Below are 16,163 nucleotides of genomic sequence, written 5' to 3'. Positions count from 1 at the left end.
CAAAGGCAAGATGTGGGTGCCTGGGAGGGCAAAATGTGCTTCCCTTTCACACTTAGCTAGTTTTTCTTATCATTAAAACTAAAAGAAAAAAATTAAAACAGGTTACAAAAATTCCATTTGAATCAAGATTTAAAGAACTCAATATCTGGGCAACTGTTGCTATCTTCAGTCTCAGTTGTTTATAATTTGTGTTCTTTTCTCTGAAGGAGAACTTAAGAGACCATTACTTGCACACTATGTATTCTCATATATGAGGGAGAAGAGTCATTAGAATGTTGTCAACAAAAGCAAAAATCGGGCTTTCTAAGAGAAAGAGCAGAATAAAAGATGGTAGATGGTCTGGAAATAGCATTGTCTTTATAGTTTGGACCTAATGGTTAGGTGACAGGGAGCAAAAGGTATTCTGGGCAGTCTTTTGAGTAGACATGATAGGATCATCAAAGAAATGAATTCTAGCTATTTATGGGTTTTCAAAAAATTTGGAGAGTAGCTCTCACCATCCAGAATATTTCAGCCTCCTCAAAGTTAAGACAAGGGAAGATCTGGAGAAGTGTGTCCGGCTCCTAAGGGTTTTGGCCCAAAATTGGCTGTCACTTTCAGTTATAGCCTGTTGGCAGGAAGTCAAACTGATCCACCTCGTGTGACTACTCTTCCATGTGTCCATGAAGGGGAGGAGAACCGGACGCTGGTGAGTACTAGTTACTTTATGTCTGTCACAGTATGGTTCCTAACTTACTCATAATTCCCCACGTTCATCTTTTCTACTTACATGGCTATAAATGCTTCCATGGATGGACATAATTAAATAGTAGTTACACACATGCATACTCAGAGAGATTAATGTCTCCCTGAGGGGAGGGGGGCTGATATCTGTGCCCCTCCCTTGAGTAAGATGTCCTGTGAAGAGGTGAAGGCCTGAAATTGTGGGCAGCTCTGAGGCATGGACGCCAGACCCTAGCGGGAGTGACCATTGGGTTAAGCCCTACAGAGCTTCTCTCAGTGCTGCCTGAACTTGAGTAAGGCCACTTTTTTTACCCTTTGTCTAGAAACCAGCCGACTTCATAGCTTATGGTGATCCCAGCTCAGAGATCTTCTGACAGCCCAGAGGAAGCAAGGAGGAGGGGACCTCTCATCGCTCAGCTTGATGAGCAGTGTAGAGACCCACTTTGGTGGGAGGCCAGTGTGCCTGTTGGGCACAGGCCAGAGTTTGGAAGCCAGGATTCTGAGTAGAAGCCAGAGCATGTGGAGCCAAGGCAGGAATTGCCAGAGGAATAGATTTGTGTGTCAGCTGTGTGTGTGACGTGGCTTCTGAAGAAAACCATGTCAAAGCCCAATCTGAGGACAGGAGTAGACCAAAGTCAGGAGAGGATGCTGGGAGCTGAGTGACGCTGGAAGGCCATGGACCATTTTGAGATCCAAACCAGGAAGACTTAGTTGGCAGCACACAGACTAATACGCCTCTTGTATATAGGGTTGGGGGCTTGTCTTCTGGGTTCCTCCATCCTCATACCACGTTTTGTAGAAAATGCCTAGTTGTATGAAGATCTCTCCAATTCAGCTATGGGGAAGGGAATAGGGGAAGGGAATAGGATTTGGTCACCTCTGTACCCCCAGTGTCTGCAGTGTTTAACCAGCAGTGGAAGGAAGCAGAGGGGAGGTTGGGGGGGCAGCTCCTAAGAGGGTGTACCCAGGCTGGAGGCCTCTGTTAGCACTTAGCAGCCACCCTGCAGATACCCATGTGGTTTACAAAAGTTCCCAGGTGACTGGCTTTTCCTGCTTCCCAGGGCCAGCCAGGTTTCCCCCACTCTGAAATACATTACTTGCTTCTCATTAGTCACAAGTGTGGGAAAGTCTTTATTGCTATATTGAAAGAAAAGCCCCTAAAACCATATCCTTAATTTTTGCCTGTGGATAAGGATGGACTTGCCTGTTTGCCATCCTCTTGCTTTGCTCCATGTTCTGTCCTTGAATGAAAGGGAGGCCAGGATGGGGAGGAAGGGTTACCCAGATTGCAGGACCTTCTGTCTTCAAGCTGCTGCATAAAAGATCAGCACTGGACGATCTCTCTGCCCCTCTTTCTACAGCTGAGCCCCGTGAGGCTCAGGAAGGGAGGTGGCTGGCCCAAGGCTGCTCTGCTCTCATCACAACCCCTATAACAAGCCTGGGCTTTCAGACCATACTGCTTCTAACCCCCGAATCTGGCTCATTATTGCCTCTCTTAGTGCATTAGATCTAAGAGGCAGATCAGCATAAATTAGAAGGGCGTTGCTCCGGTTTGTGGACCCTTCCCTTCTCTGTGCATCTTTAGAAAAACAAAGACCCTTGTGTAATTTCTTGGAATTAGATTGAGTTAGTCTGTGTGCTGCTTTCTTGGTCCTATAACAACCATCTTAACTTAAAATGTCTCTTTTAGCTGAAAATATTTCTTCCTATTCTGTGGTACATTATAAAATGAAATAGGAAATTTAGAAAAAAAATTGTACTAGATTCAATAAAATCAGTGAAAATCTATAAATAACTGCATGTTCATAATTTCCACTGCTTTTACTCCAGTACTTAGGTGTGAAATCTGTTGCCTTGTCTCTAGTTAATGGATCCAACTCTGGTCTTACATTCAGGTATGCTGCCTTGGGGAGCTGTAGTCCATGGGCTTCCAGAACCCAGATGTACTAAATCATGATCTGGGTAATCATGTCACTGGGGGGATTTATCACAGGGACAGTGTTTGGAAGCTAGTTAATGCCACTCGTGTTCTTTCATTTGTCTTGAGTTCATATTTGTGCCTATTTTTCATTTAATCAAGGCTTTTGTTTGCTTACTCTGTACCATTCCAGAGATTAAGAAGATAGTCTCATCAACTGGAAATGTGGGTAAATGTACACGGCTCTTCAACAATCGAAGAATCATTAGCAAATCCGTTGTAATTAGCATCCCTAGCTGCAGTCTCTCTGCCTGGTAAGATCTAGATGAGATGAGCACCAACCCCCACTTGATGAAATTTCTTTTTTTTTTAAAGATTTTATTTATTTATTTGAGAGAGAGAGAGAGAGAATGAGAGAGAGAGAGCACATGAGAGGGGGGAGGGTCAGAGGGAGAAGCAGGCTCCTCGCTGAGCAGGGAGCCCGATGCGGGACTCGATCCCGGGACTCCAGGATCATGACCCGAGCCGAAGGCAGTCGCTTAACCGACTGAGCCACCCAGGCGCCCCCCACTTGATGAAATTTCTGCAAAACCCCAGAGGGTGGTGCGGGTGCTGTCTTGTGTCATCTTGCTCCAAACTCCCTCTCTGCTTCTCTAGTTAATTTTCGTTCGGCTCATCTCACTGTGCCCTCTGCCTGGGCCAGATGTCAACTCAGTATCTTCAGCACCTCCTCCTCTCTTTGCTTAGCTTTTTCCCATGTGGGGCCAGGTAAGAGTGTGCCACTGGGAGGAGCCAGTGAGAGGTGCCCAGGGGAGACCTGGAGGTGGAAGAGGCAGCCAGGCCATTGCTCTCCTTCACTGGTCACGGTCTGGCAGGAGGGCAGATGGTGCATACCTGGCTGCGGGAAGCTACCACCAGCTCTGACAGATCCAGCCCTGGATTCTGTAGTGTTGCAGGGGCTTCTCAGTCCTCTGCTCCCTAAACATTTCCGTCTACTTTGCTTCATCAACACCCTTTCTACTTGGGTTCCTGAGCAAATCCTGTGCTGTTAAGTGGGACACGACACAAGTGTGAACTCAGCCCCATCCCCAAGTCCTGTAAAAACCACTCACCACCACTTGGTCTCCCCTGATTTTGCTCATAGAATTTCCAGCCCTTGGCTATCTCTTGAGCTCCCAGTGCTGTTCACTTTCCTTTTCCATGATCAAACCCTCAGGTGTGCTCTGACACTCCAAGATTTTGTGACAGTCCTATAATCCATGCGCCAACTCGTCTGGATGGTACCAACCTCAGGCCATAGTGGCAGTGACCCCCCCCGAGTGGCCTTGGGTTTCTCCCTAACACACTGAGAGGACTCACTGACTAAAGGAAGAATGCACGGTCTTTATTGCTAAGTAACTGGAACGATGTGGGTTGACCGTGTATTATGCCATACTTCTTGGGACTGAGTCACTAGATGCCTGAGTGAGGAGAGAAACAACATCGTAGCCTAACTGTTTCTACCTTGGCCTTCTGGGGCTGCAAGGACTAGGTGTCACAGACAGTGAGTACTGTGATTATTTGCAACTGGAAAGTTCCAGAGGACTCAAGAAGAAAATGTTAAGCCCTCATGGGATAGACAGGGTGTATTGCTTCTTGAAAGGAGTCAACCTTTTACAGGACTGGATATTCTGTCCATGCTGGACTGTGAGGTTCCTGGGAACCTTGGAGTTCCAAGCAGTTTTGTGGCAAATCAGGCATTTCCATGGGAAAAAAGTGGTGAAGACCTAGACAGTTTCTGTCTGGTAACTGCAGTTATTGTCCAGTAATTAGATTTCCTATCTAGAATAGCTATACATATCTATATATCAATATATCTGTATATCCATCCATCCATCCATCCGTCGAGAGTGCTGTAAAATCTATGAGCGTCACTGAGCAAATCGAGCTGCAGTGGACCAGCCCAGGCCTGTGGAATTGCCTGTAACACTGGGCACCTACCCCCAGAACCTGTCCCTCAACCCCATCCCAAGTGTCCTTCCTAGTCTCTGAAGGGTTTTGCATCTGAATGTTCCTTACCTTGGTATCAAGATCACAATCCCTACTCTCATTTGAGGGCATTTGCATGGTGTACCCCGAGCCCTCACCTTACTGTTAGCACCTCAATGATTTAAGGATAATCTCACACAGAGCTGGGTTTTGCTTTGCGAATCAATCTGAAAATCTTTTAGTAGTGAGTTCAGATTTATTAATGCAAATAATATGACTGATCTCAGTTGAATCTCATTTTTTATATGAATCTCTGTTTTTATTGTGGCGATAATTCTGTTTCTATATTGTATTCTACTCTATTTCTTATATTTGCCATGTATTTGATGTTTTCTTTGCTCTCTTAAAATTTATCATATTCATTTATTTGGCATTCAGGATGGCTTGTGTTCTTCTGCATACAATTAGCACTTAATATCCTCATAGGACTCTTCTAGTCCCTCTTTTTTTTAATTTAACCTCAGCTTCCACTGCCTTGTTTCTGGCCTAGATGGCACTCTGGGACCTCCCCACCTGTCCCCTAGCCATCCATTCATGACCTCCTCCCTTCTTCTCTCCCTTCTCCTCTCATTTTGAAAGTTGGGTTATTTCTATGATGTCAGAGCCTATCCTGGCATAGGATTCCCCTCTCTTGTTCCCACTCTTGTTTCAGCCTTAGATCCACACATCAGTGAGCTCTGTGCCTCCCGCCAGTCTCTTCATTCAGTTCTAGCGGAGTGTCAGGAAAGACTCCAAGGACAACTGTCCCCAAGATGCTGATTGCCTAGAATGGGCTGGCCACATCCTGTGTCCTCTCTCATGTGTTTCTCCCCTTCCTGTCTCCTCCTCTTTTCCTCATCATCTTCTAGCTGTTTCTTTGGCCTCTTCCTTCAAGTTCCTCCTCCTCAGTGATCCAGGCCTCTTCCCAGACTTTCCGTCCCCTCTCCCTCTGCCTTCACAGAGGCTCCTGCTCTGATCTTTCGGCTCCTTTGGTCCCCCCTCCATGTTACTACTACACCCTTCCAGGTTACTCAGGGGTTAGGACCTTTGCTGGCTGACACCCACTGGAAGGTTGGGGAGCCATTGTGCTATTCAGGCTGCCATGGTCCTGGCTGTCCCTGCACCCTCCTTCCTGCAGGTCTGAGAAAAACTGGAGGCCCAGTGCTGTCCCTCTGTGGCTCCTGGAGCCTGCGAAGGAGGCAGCAACTTGGTGTCGGGGCAGGGAGAGGCAGGGGATGGGCGGGGGCTACAAGAAAAGAAAGCAAAATCAGAACAGAAGGCAAACTCCCAAGTGAGGTAGTTCTCAGTGCCTCACCACAGGTACGTGTTGGAAAGCCCAGGCAAAATCAGCTGCCACCCTCATTGCTTGTATAAGTGGCCAGATCCAAGAGCGGCCCCTGTAGCCACTATTCATCTCTGTTTTTATTGTGGCGATAATGCAGTTTTCTTTGGAATTTGAGATTCTGGCATATATAGTAGTTGGTGGTCCTCAAATAAGCCTGTGGATGAATTAAACTTTATCCCAAACTTGGTTTATCACAGAGCACACTTGACCTTCTTTTTCCTAGGGTCAGAATAGGCTCCGTCACACCCTGCAGAGAGGCGGGGGTGGCTCAGTTCACAAGATTATTCTGGTATAGCTGTCTCCCCAGGCAAAGGGTTTCTTCTGCGTTTCACCAAAGATCTCCCCCAACTTCAAGTAAACCCAAATATAGCAACCAAATTTAAACGAAAGAAAACATTCGAAAGAGTGTGATGCTGGTCAAGCGTTCGTTTTCTATAAGTGTGTCATCTGTTACGTGATTTTTCACAGTTCTCCAGGTGTTTGTTGCCCTTTTTTCCCCAGCAATCTGATTTTTGCAGAGACCAGGAGCCCTAGGAGCTCCTTCTGTCTGTGACAAGACGAGACTGACATATCCTTCAGGGACCCAGCTACTAAGCTTGCTTCGTGTGGGAGCAAATCACATACCACTTTTGATGACATGTTGGAATTAATCTCTCCTCCCAAGAGCCACCAGGCTAACAGCCCCCTTTCCAGAAAAGGTGACTTCGGTGTCTTTCATTTATTTGCTTAAAATTTTCAACTCAGATCAAAACCCTACAGAGGTTTTCATTACTTAAATCAGCATTTCCAGAAGTTTTCGTAAAAAAAAAATTTGATATGCAAATTGAGGATCTGGTATTACATTCATGATTCCACAGTCAAATTCATTTGGAGAGTTTTGATATAAACACAGGTAATTACTTTCTTTATCACGGGAGTTCTCAGAGCCCTTACTATGCTAGTATGCATGGAGGGATGCTGTACTGCTTCCCCTTCATGCCCACCAGCCAAGGAGGTGACTACAGGGGCACAGAGGGTGGGGATGTCCGACCCTGCAGAGCCCGAGAGCACCTGCACTCACCTGGACCACCTGCATCCCCCGCTCTGTTACCTGGGGACCTAGGGGGCACACTGGCGCGCCCGACTCCAGACCCAGTGATGTGGGTTCTGGGCCTGGATCTGAAAGGGAAACAGCAACGTAAGCACCTGGAGGAAGGGCCCAGCCCTACCACTCGGGTGCTCCCTCTGGTCCTTGTCCCCAACAGACCTCCTCACACAACTCCGGGGTGACCCAGGCTCGGTGCCCCATTGCATGGAAGAACTCCACCTTCAACTTCAGGAACTCCTTGTAGAGGTCTGGCCAGTGCTCCCTGCCCAGCAGGAACTGGAAGATGCTCCGTTTGGACGTGGGGTTGTCCTCCTCCATGTCGGAGGCGATGTAGCTGCCGTGGGAAAAGAGGGGAAGCTTGCAGAGGTCACACTGGAGGACCTAGTGCCCAGGCCAGTCTATCCAGGAAGGAGGGTCGGGGAAGCCCTATCTGCAGGGAGCCTGACTCCAGAGGGATAGCAGGACCATCCTCAGGACCAAGCCTGTGGGGCCCACGCTGTGCTTGGCCCAGGCCAAGGTTCTGGCTGCTCGCCATTTCCCTGGAGCTTCCTCCCTCCAGTCACTCAGTCTCTGAGCAGCAAGTGATGTTTCTTGGCTACTTTCATGATCTTAGGAACTTACTCATTGCCTTCCCCTCCCCCATGACCGTGTGACCCCTGAAGGCCTTGTCTGCTCTGTGGCCAAGAGGAACCACTTGAGACCGTCCAGCTCATAGGCATGGCCAAGCCATCCTGATGGGGTGGTGAGGCTGTGGGATGGGGCGGTTTGGGCAGAATTGAGAGCATTCCCCAAAGAGACACTCACAGGGCCAGGAAGAAGTGGATCCTGTTATACAGGTGTCCAGGCAGCCCGACACGGCCGAAGTACTCCACCACCATGGAAAGCAGGTACTGTGTGGGCACGGAAGGCAGGTGAGGGGTCAGTAGAGGGAGTGAGAGTGTCCCGCACGGGCCACGGGTCCTGCCCCATCCAGCGGCCATGGTGGGAACCCCTCAGGTTGGCTGTGCTGAGGCCCTTTGACAAGTGGAGAGGAATGGATAGGAGGCCAGGAGAAGATGCCCATGGGCAGGGCAGGCCATGGGCGGTGTGTCTTCTGACACTGAGAGCAGGTCTCTCCAGGGCTTCTCCCGCCTGGCCAGAAATCTGGTTCTCTGTTCCTGCCCCATGGGGTGGTGACTCTGTGGACCCCTCAGGCCCTCATCATTTTGGTGCTGCAGATACCTTATCAGATACTTTGAGGAAAATGTCAGCTTCCAAGAAGCTCTGGATCACGGGATCCTCTGCAAAGGAAGGGAGAAGTGAGGAGGGCCTTGGAGCAGGCCTTCTGGGGGCTGTGGGACACTCCAGGGGGAAGGAGGAAAACCAGAGCCTCCCTCAAGTTCCATTGTTTCCTGGAAGTGGAGGCAGTGTCCCTTCTGCCAGGAGGTTTGTGAGTCTTAATATTTGTGACAATGGCCACTCCTTCCAGGGAGGCCTATGTCGTGAGTTTCATCTGTAGGGCTTGGATTTCGCTATTGTAAACTTCCACGTGATGGGCAGGGATTTGTTGATCACAGAGATGCGACCTGGCTCTCAATGCTTAACACATTTGTCTCAAGCCAGAGCTTGGATGTGGCCATGGGTCTCTATGACACCACATTTGTCCTTGTCACTTTATCATGCTGGGGCCGGACAAAGCTTCCTGCCGCCTCCCGTTAACTGAGCGCCCTGAGCCTGTGGTGGTCAGTTCGCAGCCCCTGGGGGTGCTGGGAGTACTGCCCTCTTTCTCCTGGATCCCCTCGCTTCCTGCAGATAATGACCTGTGCCCCCCACCCCCAATCCCAACTCTGGGATTAGAGTTGTCCCCTGGAGGTACCATTTTCCAGGGGAGACCTGAGAATGTGGGTGCTGTCTTTCCCTCCTTGACTGGGACAATGACACTTGCACAACAGGGAGGATGGAGGAGTCAAGGGTTATTTCGTTCTCCTTGACCCTTCTCCAGTCAGTCTGGCTCTCTGCAATAGAACTCTGTGATGATGAAAGTGTTCTAGATGTGCACTGTTCACTATGGGAGCCATTAGCCATGTGTGGCTACTGTGCACTTGAAATGTGGCTCATGAGACTGAGAAACTGAATTTTTAAATTTAATTTTAAATGAGTTAAATCAGGTTTTAATAGCTACATGTGGCTAATGAATGCTGTATTGGACAACGTGATCACAGTGTTGTCTCCAGAACTATCACACTTAATCCTGCCTCTGGTCCTGATGGCCCCTTCTCAGACAGAGTCCCTGGAGTATCCCATCTCATAGAGCTCCCCTCTCCTGCTTCGTGTTCCATCTCCAGGCATCATTGCCTTTGAATAACATTACTTCTCTGCATTTGTCACTGGCTGAGAACAGCTTATTTCTATATGGGTTTGTTTTTTGTCTCCTCCCACCTTGAACGTACAGACAGCAAGATCTAGGTTGTCTTTTCATCACTAATCTCTAAAATCTTAATTGGAGGGAATACATGAATGTATCCCAGTGGGCAGAGGATGCACCCCTTGGTTGGTTCTGAAATGTCTTGACTGTTGAGCACTCTCCACTGTAGCCTCCTCCCTCTCCCTCTAAGAACTTGTCTCAGGAAAAACTTGCCAGCACCCCCAGCAGAAGCAGGGTCGCTCTGTGTCCGTGCCCCCTGGACCCTTTATAGCTTAGAGCCCGGGGGTGGTTTGAGCATGATCCCAGAGCCACTGCCTCCAACATGATCCCTACTCAGCAGGACCCTGAACGCTCCATCTGCTCAGAGCACACACCCAGAAGTCGGTAGAATGCTTCTTGGTCTTCAGGACGGTAACTGGGTCTTCTCCTCTTGTTCATCCTGAGTTTTGTTCCCTCAACATGATTGACTGTCCATATGTTCCTCTTCTGTCCCCTCTTCTTCCAGGACCTCAGCTCAGAGATAGCTTCTGAGGTGGTAGAGTTGGAGGCTGGGACGCTGCTCTCCTGGGCACCTGCAGAAACAAAAGATTCTGAGTCAGCGTGGATGTGACCCACCTGAGAAGTGGAGTCCTTGCCATGCAGCTCACTCTGAACACTGGGCCTGGACTCAGCCTTGTGAAGACAAGATGGTAAGTGGTCACTCAACAGTAGTTGACACTTCATGCGGGGAAGCTGAGGCACACGCGAGGACACATACCTGCCTTGACATCCGTCGATCTCCTCCTCTTCCGGCCTCTCATTCTCCTGGCTCTCTGCTCAGGGACAGCCTCTGAAGAGGCAGAACTGGAGGCCAGAGGGCTCCTATTCCATGGAGCTGTAGGGAGAGAGGAAGGACCCTGTGTCATCACGGCGGGAGGACCCACCTGGGAAATGCTAGGCTCTTCCTTTCCCACTTACATTGAGAATTTTGCATGTGACATCTGGAGGGATAAGAGAATGACCGTCACCCCTTTGCACTTGTCTATAAAGGAGGGTAGGAATTATTATTTCCCTTTCTTTGCCAGGCAAAAGCTGCTCTCCTTTGCCTTTTTCCATGGATTGTTCTGCCTGGAGGATACCTCTATAGAGACAGATGTAAAATTCTCTAGTCATAGATGTCTTTAATAGCCATAGAAGTGCACAGGATAGTGACCTCCCTGTCTCACCCTGAAAGCCCTTTCCCCTGCCCATGCAGACCCAAACACATGAGAGCTGAGAGGAGGAAGGAGAAGTAATGTTGGAGCCATGGTGTTCTGTCAGCTTCAATCATTCAGAGACCGTGGGTAGAAGCCAGACGATCACACACACCTGCCTTCCCTTCCATGCACACCCTTTTCTTCTGACTCTTCTTTGCTGGGTCCTGTTGGCTTGGAACAGTCTCTGAGGCAGCTAATGTGGAGCCCAGGGGGATCCTGTCTTGTCTTCTCTGTGTACGAAAAAAATGGAAGGGACTCAACCTGATTCTGACCAGGCCATTTCTATTTGCTTAACCTGCTCCTTGTGAAACCTAATAATAATTAAAATGGCAATAATAGCTAACAGTTATTGGTTGCCTATTGAACTTCCAGTATTGATCAATGCATAAAGAATGACCTCATTCAATCCTTATAATGATCTGTGAACTAAGATGTATGACTTACATGATTTACAGGTAAGGAAATGGTGCCTTAACTTGGCGTAGGATTTGTTCCTTGACCAAGGCTAGAACACTTTGGATTTGGGATTAGGACTCGTGTCTGACCAGTGCTCAAGGAGAGAATGGCCAGGCGCAACAAGAGTTGTGCCTCAGTCACCCTTCTATGAAGGCCAAGCTGGGTGGCCTGACATACTCGGTCTAGGACAGGAACGAGTGACACTTACCCAGAGTGGACTTCCTGGCTCTCTCGGGATCTAGGCCCCTCACATTTACCCAGAGCACAGCCTCAGAACAGTGTGAGAAGAACACTGACCCTAGTAGCCAGGTCTTTGGAATCAAATGGCTCCCAAGATTCTGGAGCCCTTGACATGAGTCACCGATGACATCACATCATTCCACCAGGAACTGCTCTTTGGTCTATAAAAGGCCTCGAGGAAAAGATGATGAGCCTCAAGGGGAGGGCAGTTAGTATCCCAGCCTGAATACTGGACTCACCTCCTTTTATATCAATATTATCTCCACTTTGAAACTCATCCTGTGTTTAATCAAATCAATTAATGATGAAAGCAATACATCCACGTATCAAAGACACAAACTTAAAAGCCGACTAATTCCTCATCCATAATAAAAGTAACTCATGTAGTTTATTTTTACTGTCTTCTTATTTCTGTTTAGCTATGATCATATTAAGATTAAAAATTTTTCACTTTTATATTTTGAGATAATTGTAGGATTATATGCAGTTGTAAGAAGTAAAACAGAGATCCTATGTAAATTTCACCAATTTTCCCCCAGTAGTACAAACTCACATAATTAAAGCACAATATCACAATGGAAAATTGACATTGGTACAATCCAATGACTTTATTCAGATATCACTAGTTTTACACACACGCTTATGTGTGTCTTTAGTTCTATGCAGGTTTTTCACATGTGTACACCCATGTGACCACCATCAAGAGACACAACAGTCAAGATTTAGAGCAGTTCCATTACAAGGATCCCTCATGCTAGTCTTTTAGAGTATCCCTCCACCCCCCAACCCCTTGTAACAAGTAATTTTGTCTCCATCTCTGTAATTTTGTTATTTCAAATTTATTATATAAATGGAAGCAGATAGTGTATAATCTTATGCAATTGGCTTTTTTCACTTAGCGTAATTCCCTTAAGAACTGTTCAGTTGGTTGCATAAATCAAGAGTTCATTCCTTTTTATTGCTTTGTAGTACTCCATGGCCACGTGGCAAAGGGTATATACCGTTTCGCTTTGTGAGCATTTGCTATTTTCTTCTGAAGCGGTCCTATCATTTTGCCTCTCCACGGGCAACGTCTGAGTGACCCAGTTTCTCCACACCATTGCCAGCATTTGGTGTTATCACTAGCTTTTATTTCAACCCTATCTCATCATGGTTTGAATTGGCATTTCCCTTATAGATTAAAATGTTGAACTTCTTTCCATGTGTGTCCGCCATCCACATATCCATTTTGGTGAAATGTCTGTTCACGTCTTTTCTAACTGAATTGTTCCCTTCTTTACTGTGTGTTTCCACAGCTTTTTATATATTCTAGATACAAGTCCTTTGTAAGACACGTGGTTTGCAAATATTTTCTAACAGTCTGTAGTTTGTCTTTTCACCCTTTTAACCGGGTCTTGATGCCACGGCTGCTTGTCCTCCCAGTGAGGGTCTGTCTCCTCAGTGTTGCTTCAGCTCCTTCATCTTGTTAGTGAGATAAGTTGAATCCTACTAGAATTTCAAGCACTGCTGTGACCAGAGCTCGCAGACCAGTACCAAATTCTTCTGAATTCTTTTACTTAATGCAGTGCTGTTGAGACCAAGCCACACTCAATATCTCAACGCAAACTTGCTTTGAATGACGATTCCCCTGTGCTTCCAGCTTAAGCAGCCATGACAGCCTTCTGTAGGAACCGCCCATTGGGGGCTGAGTGGAGAAGCTTCACTTCACCAAGGGGAGACGGTGCCTCCAAGTCCAAGGCCGGCCAGCAAGTGCATCGCAAACCTCAGCCTTTGTCAGGCTGCAAGTCCCAGGACAGTTCCATCTTTCCAGCGTGGGGAAATACACTCCGCCCGCCACGAGGCCACGACAAGGACGTGGATGTGTGACTTCAGGGGCAGGGAGGAACGGGACCACCATCAGTCTATCACACACATTGAGAACAACCATGTGTTAGGGGGCTCGAGAGCTCCCCTGACTGGGGAGTGTCTCCTCTGTGGTTGACAGGCAGAGGGCCTACAGCTCCAAGTCTCCAACGTCAAGAATCATTGCTCTGCCCTTCTGCTACCGCACGAGTGAAGTAACAGGGACTGAATTTACCCTCCCCCTCGAGATAACTAGAGGACAAAATATATGAAAAAACCAAGTTGGTTTTTAAGACACTGGACGTGAGGCAGGGCAGAGGAATGGTCCCTGAGGAAAGGGAGACAGATGAGGTGCAGCCTGTGATTGCCTCAGATTATTATTGCTCAGGGAGCTTCCAGACATGGGGCTGTTCATGTGCAGTCCCTTTGCAGAAAAGGTTTTCTTGGTGAGCAGCAACATTTTTTCTGATTTTTCTAACACCAAGCGTTGTTTTCATCCATCGTCCAAAAGGAGACAGGGATGACTGTTCACTTGGTCACTCGCTATGTTTTGCAGCTTTGGTTAAGGCCGTTTGAAGGCCTGACTGTGAAGGACCTCCTGTGTAGCTTCCTTCTTTCATCACACTGAGGTTTGCTTGCAAAGTCTCAAATCTTGGAGAGCTTTCTGGTCGCTCTTCCGAAATTTTATGCCCAACCCTGTTGATGGATTCATAGCAAATCCTGTTGATGGAATCTTCTGGCTGCTCCCAGACTCTTCTGTTCTTAGGTTTCGCCAGCATACTGCATGGTCCAACATTAAATGAGCTCTGTCTGTGCTCAAGCATCACTTTCTCGACAGTCACCCTTGATCTCTCTGTGTGAAATTTTTTTTTTCAAGATTATTTATTTGACAGAGAGAGAGAAAGAGAGGGAACACAAGCAGGCAGAGGGAGAGGGAGAAGCAGGCTTCCCACCGAGCAGGGAGCCCAATGTGGGGCTCAATCCAGGACCCTGGAATCATGACCTGAGCCGAAGGCAGACGCTTAACGACTGAGCCACCCAGGCGCCCCTCTCTGTGTGAAATTTAATCATAACTCCCTCCCTGTCTCGATTGGCACTCCTCATTCTCCTCTCTTCTTTCCTTCTCCGTGGCACTTACCATATTTTACTATTCTGTATAAGTTCTGATTAGAGCTTCTGATCTGTCTTCCTCTCCTAGAATATAACCTCCTCAACGGCAAGCATCTTTGTCTCTTGTGTTTCACTGAAGTATCCTAATTGCCTAGAACAGTACCTGGCACATAGTAGGTGCCAAGTAAATGAGTGAATGAATTCTCAGGCTACTACACTAGATAAAGCCACCAGAAAAAATTAACTGTTCAGTTTCTTCAGAAAGTGGTAATCTTAGGTAGGAATAATTCTTTATGAAACCACAGAGAAGTATAGATGAGGGTTTTAGAACTATTTGTTTTTATGTTTTTTTAAATTGATACTAAAAAACTGTGTGAGGAGCTCCCAAAACATATAATCTGATTTTCTCTTAAAATCTGGGCTCCAGGGGCACATGGGTGGCTCAGTTGGTAAAGCATCTGTCTTCAGCTCAGGTCATGATCCTGGGGTCCTGGGATCGAGCTCCCCACCCCCATCAATCGGGCCCCCTGCTCAGTGGGGAGCTTGCTTCTCCCTCTCCTCCCTGCTCTGTGCTCTTGCTATCTCTGTCACTATCTCTGTCTCTGTCTCTCTCAAACAAATAAAATCTTTAAAAAAAAATCTGGGTTCCATTTGCTGGTGTTATGTGGGCTCTTTCTGCAGGCTGACTGCACATCAGGCTCCCTGCCTCAGTTGAGTGGATCACATGACAAGGAGGCAATGCCACCCTACCTTGTATGAAACTGGAGGCTGCATTCCTTCTTTGGAGTAAGACATGCTCTTCAAAATGCCAATGGGCAGCAGTGGGATCATAATGCATTTTCTTTCTTTTTTTCAGGACAGCCTAGGACATGTTGTAGGATGGTTATCTGGGACCATATAGGAAGGAGGGAACAAGAGTGAGGGTTGGGGTCAGGGAGGAGAGAGTTTCTAGAATCCTATTCCTAAAGGATGGGTCTTCTGCTGTTTCTAGAAAGTTTGTTGTGACAATGAGTTCTTTTTCTAAATGTTAGGTGTGGCTCTATATAGGATACTACTAATTTTTTTTTTTTAATGAACACATTAGGACACACACTTTCATGGATGTCATCTTGTTTGAAGTGGTCACTCTTGGAGATTTTACATACATGTTCCTATTAGTGCTCCAGATTCTTTGTGAATGAGCTTCAGAACATGACTATCCTCAGTGGTGGCAAGTTTCCATTATTTAAAATTAGTTTTTTTGGCATCAAGAGCGTCCCTACCCTAAGCTAGGTGATGAAGTCGTTTCCACCAGCTGCTCTGCTAGGACCCAGAAGGTGGTCAATTCGTATTTGTTGAAATGAACCAAGAAATGAGGCAGTGGCTGCAAAGCTGGGGATATTAATTTGCTCGGGGAACTTTTAAATAGGATCTTCCAAATTGTTAAGACAACACTTGGATATCTTTATGTTGGTATGTTTGCTTTGGAAAACAGACCAAAAAGGGACTATTATGTTATAGTTTCACTTCCCAACAGGTACCCTGACCTTTCCCTCTGTGTGTTCAAAGGGTATTTAACCCAGTGATTGAACCTCTTGGTTTCCTCATCTCTAAAATAAGAGAACATACCTCATAACAACTGTTACGAGGGTCAAAGGATCAAAACCTATTTGTCAAATGTTACCTGGCAAATGCTATAGTTGCAAGCCATAGTGAGGTGTCTGACCCTCATCTTCAAGTCTGAACACATATGTAGAATAATTCCGTGATGTTAGGTCCCCTTGTCCTGAAGTGCCCTCTCGTGGGAGCAAGAGACT

General features: G+C 47.1%; 1 long non-coding RNA gene across 1 annotated transcript in view; it reads left to right on the top strand.

Annotated features, from left to right (window-relative positions):
• The first annotated feature begins 2,964 nt into the window (after nt 1–2,964).
• Nucleotides 2,965–16,163, top strand: part of LOC135361741 (uncharacterized) — a 51,794-nt gene continuing 38,595 nt past the window's right edge. Inside the window, exon 1 of the long non-coding RNA XR_010405554.1 lies at nt 2,965–10,173. This is a non-coding gene — a long non-coding RNA (uncharacterized LOC135361741). The remainder of the gene's footprint in view (nt 10,174–16,163) is intronic.

Source organism: Mirounga angustirostris, unplaced genomic scaffold, assembly GCF_029215605.1.
Source record: "Mirounga angustirostris isolate CCGP_5_RB_7025 unplaced genomic scaffold, mMirAng1.0.hap1 SCAF_10, whole genome shotgun sequence".
Lineage (NCBI taxonomy): Eukaryota > Metazoa > Chordata > Mammalia > Carnivora > Phocidae > Mirounga > Mirounga angustirostris.
Note: the sequence above shows the minus strand (reverse complement) of the source record. Positions and strands in the feature narration are given on the sequence as shown.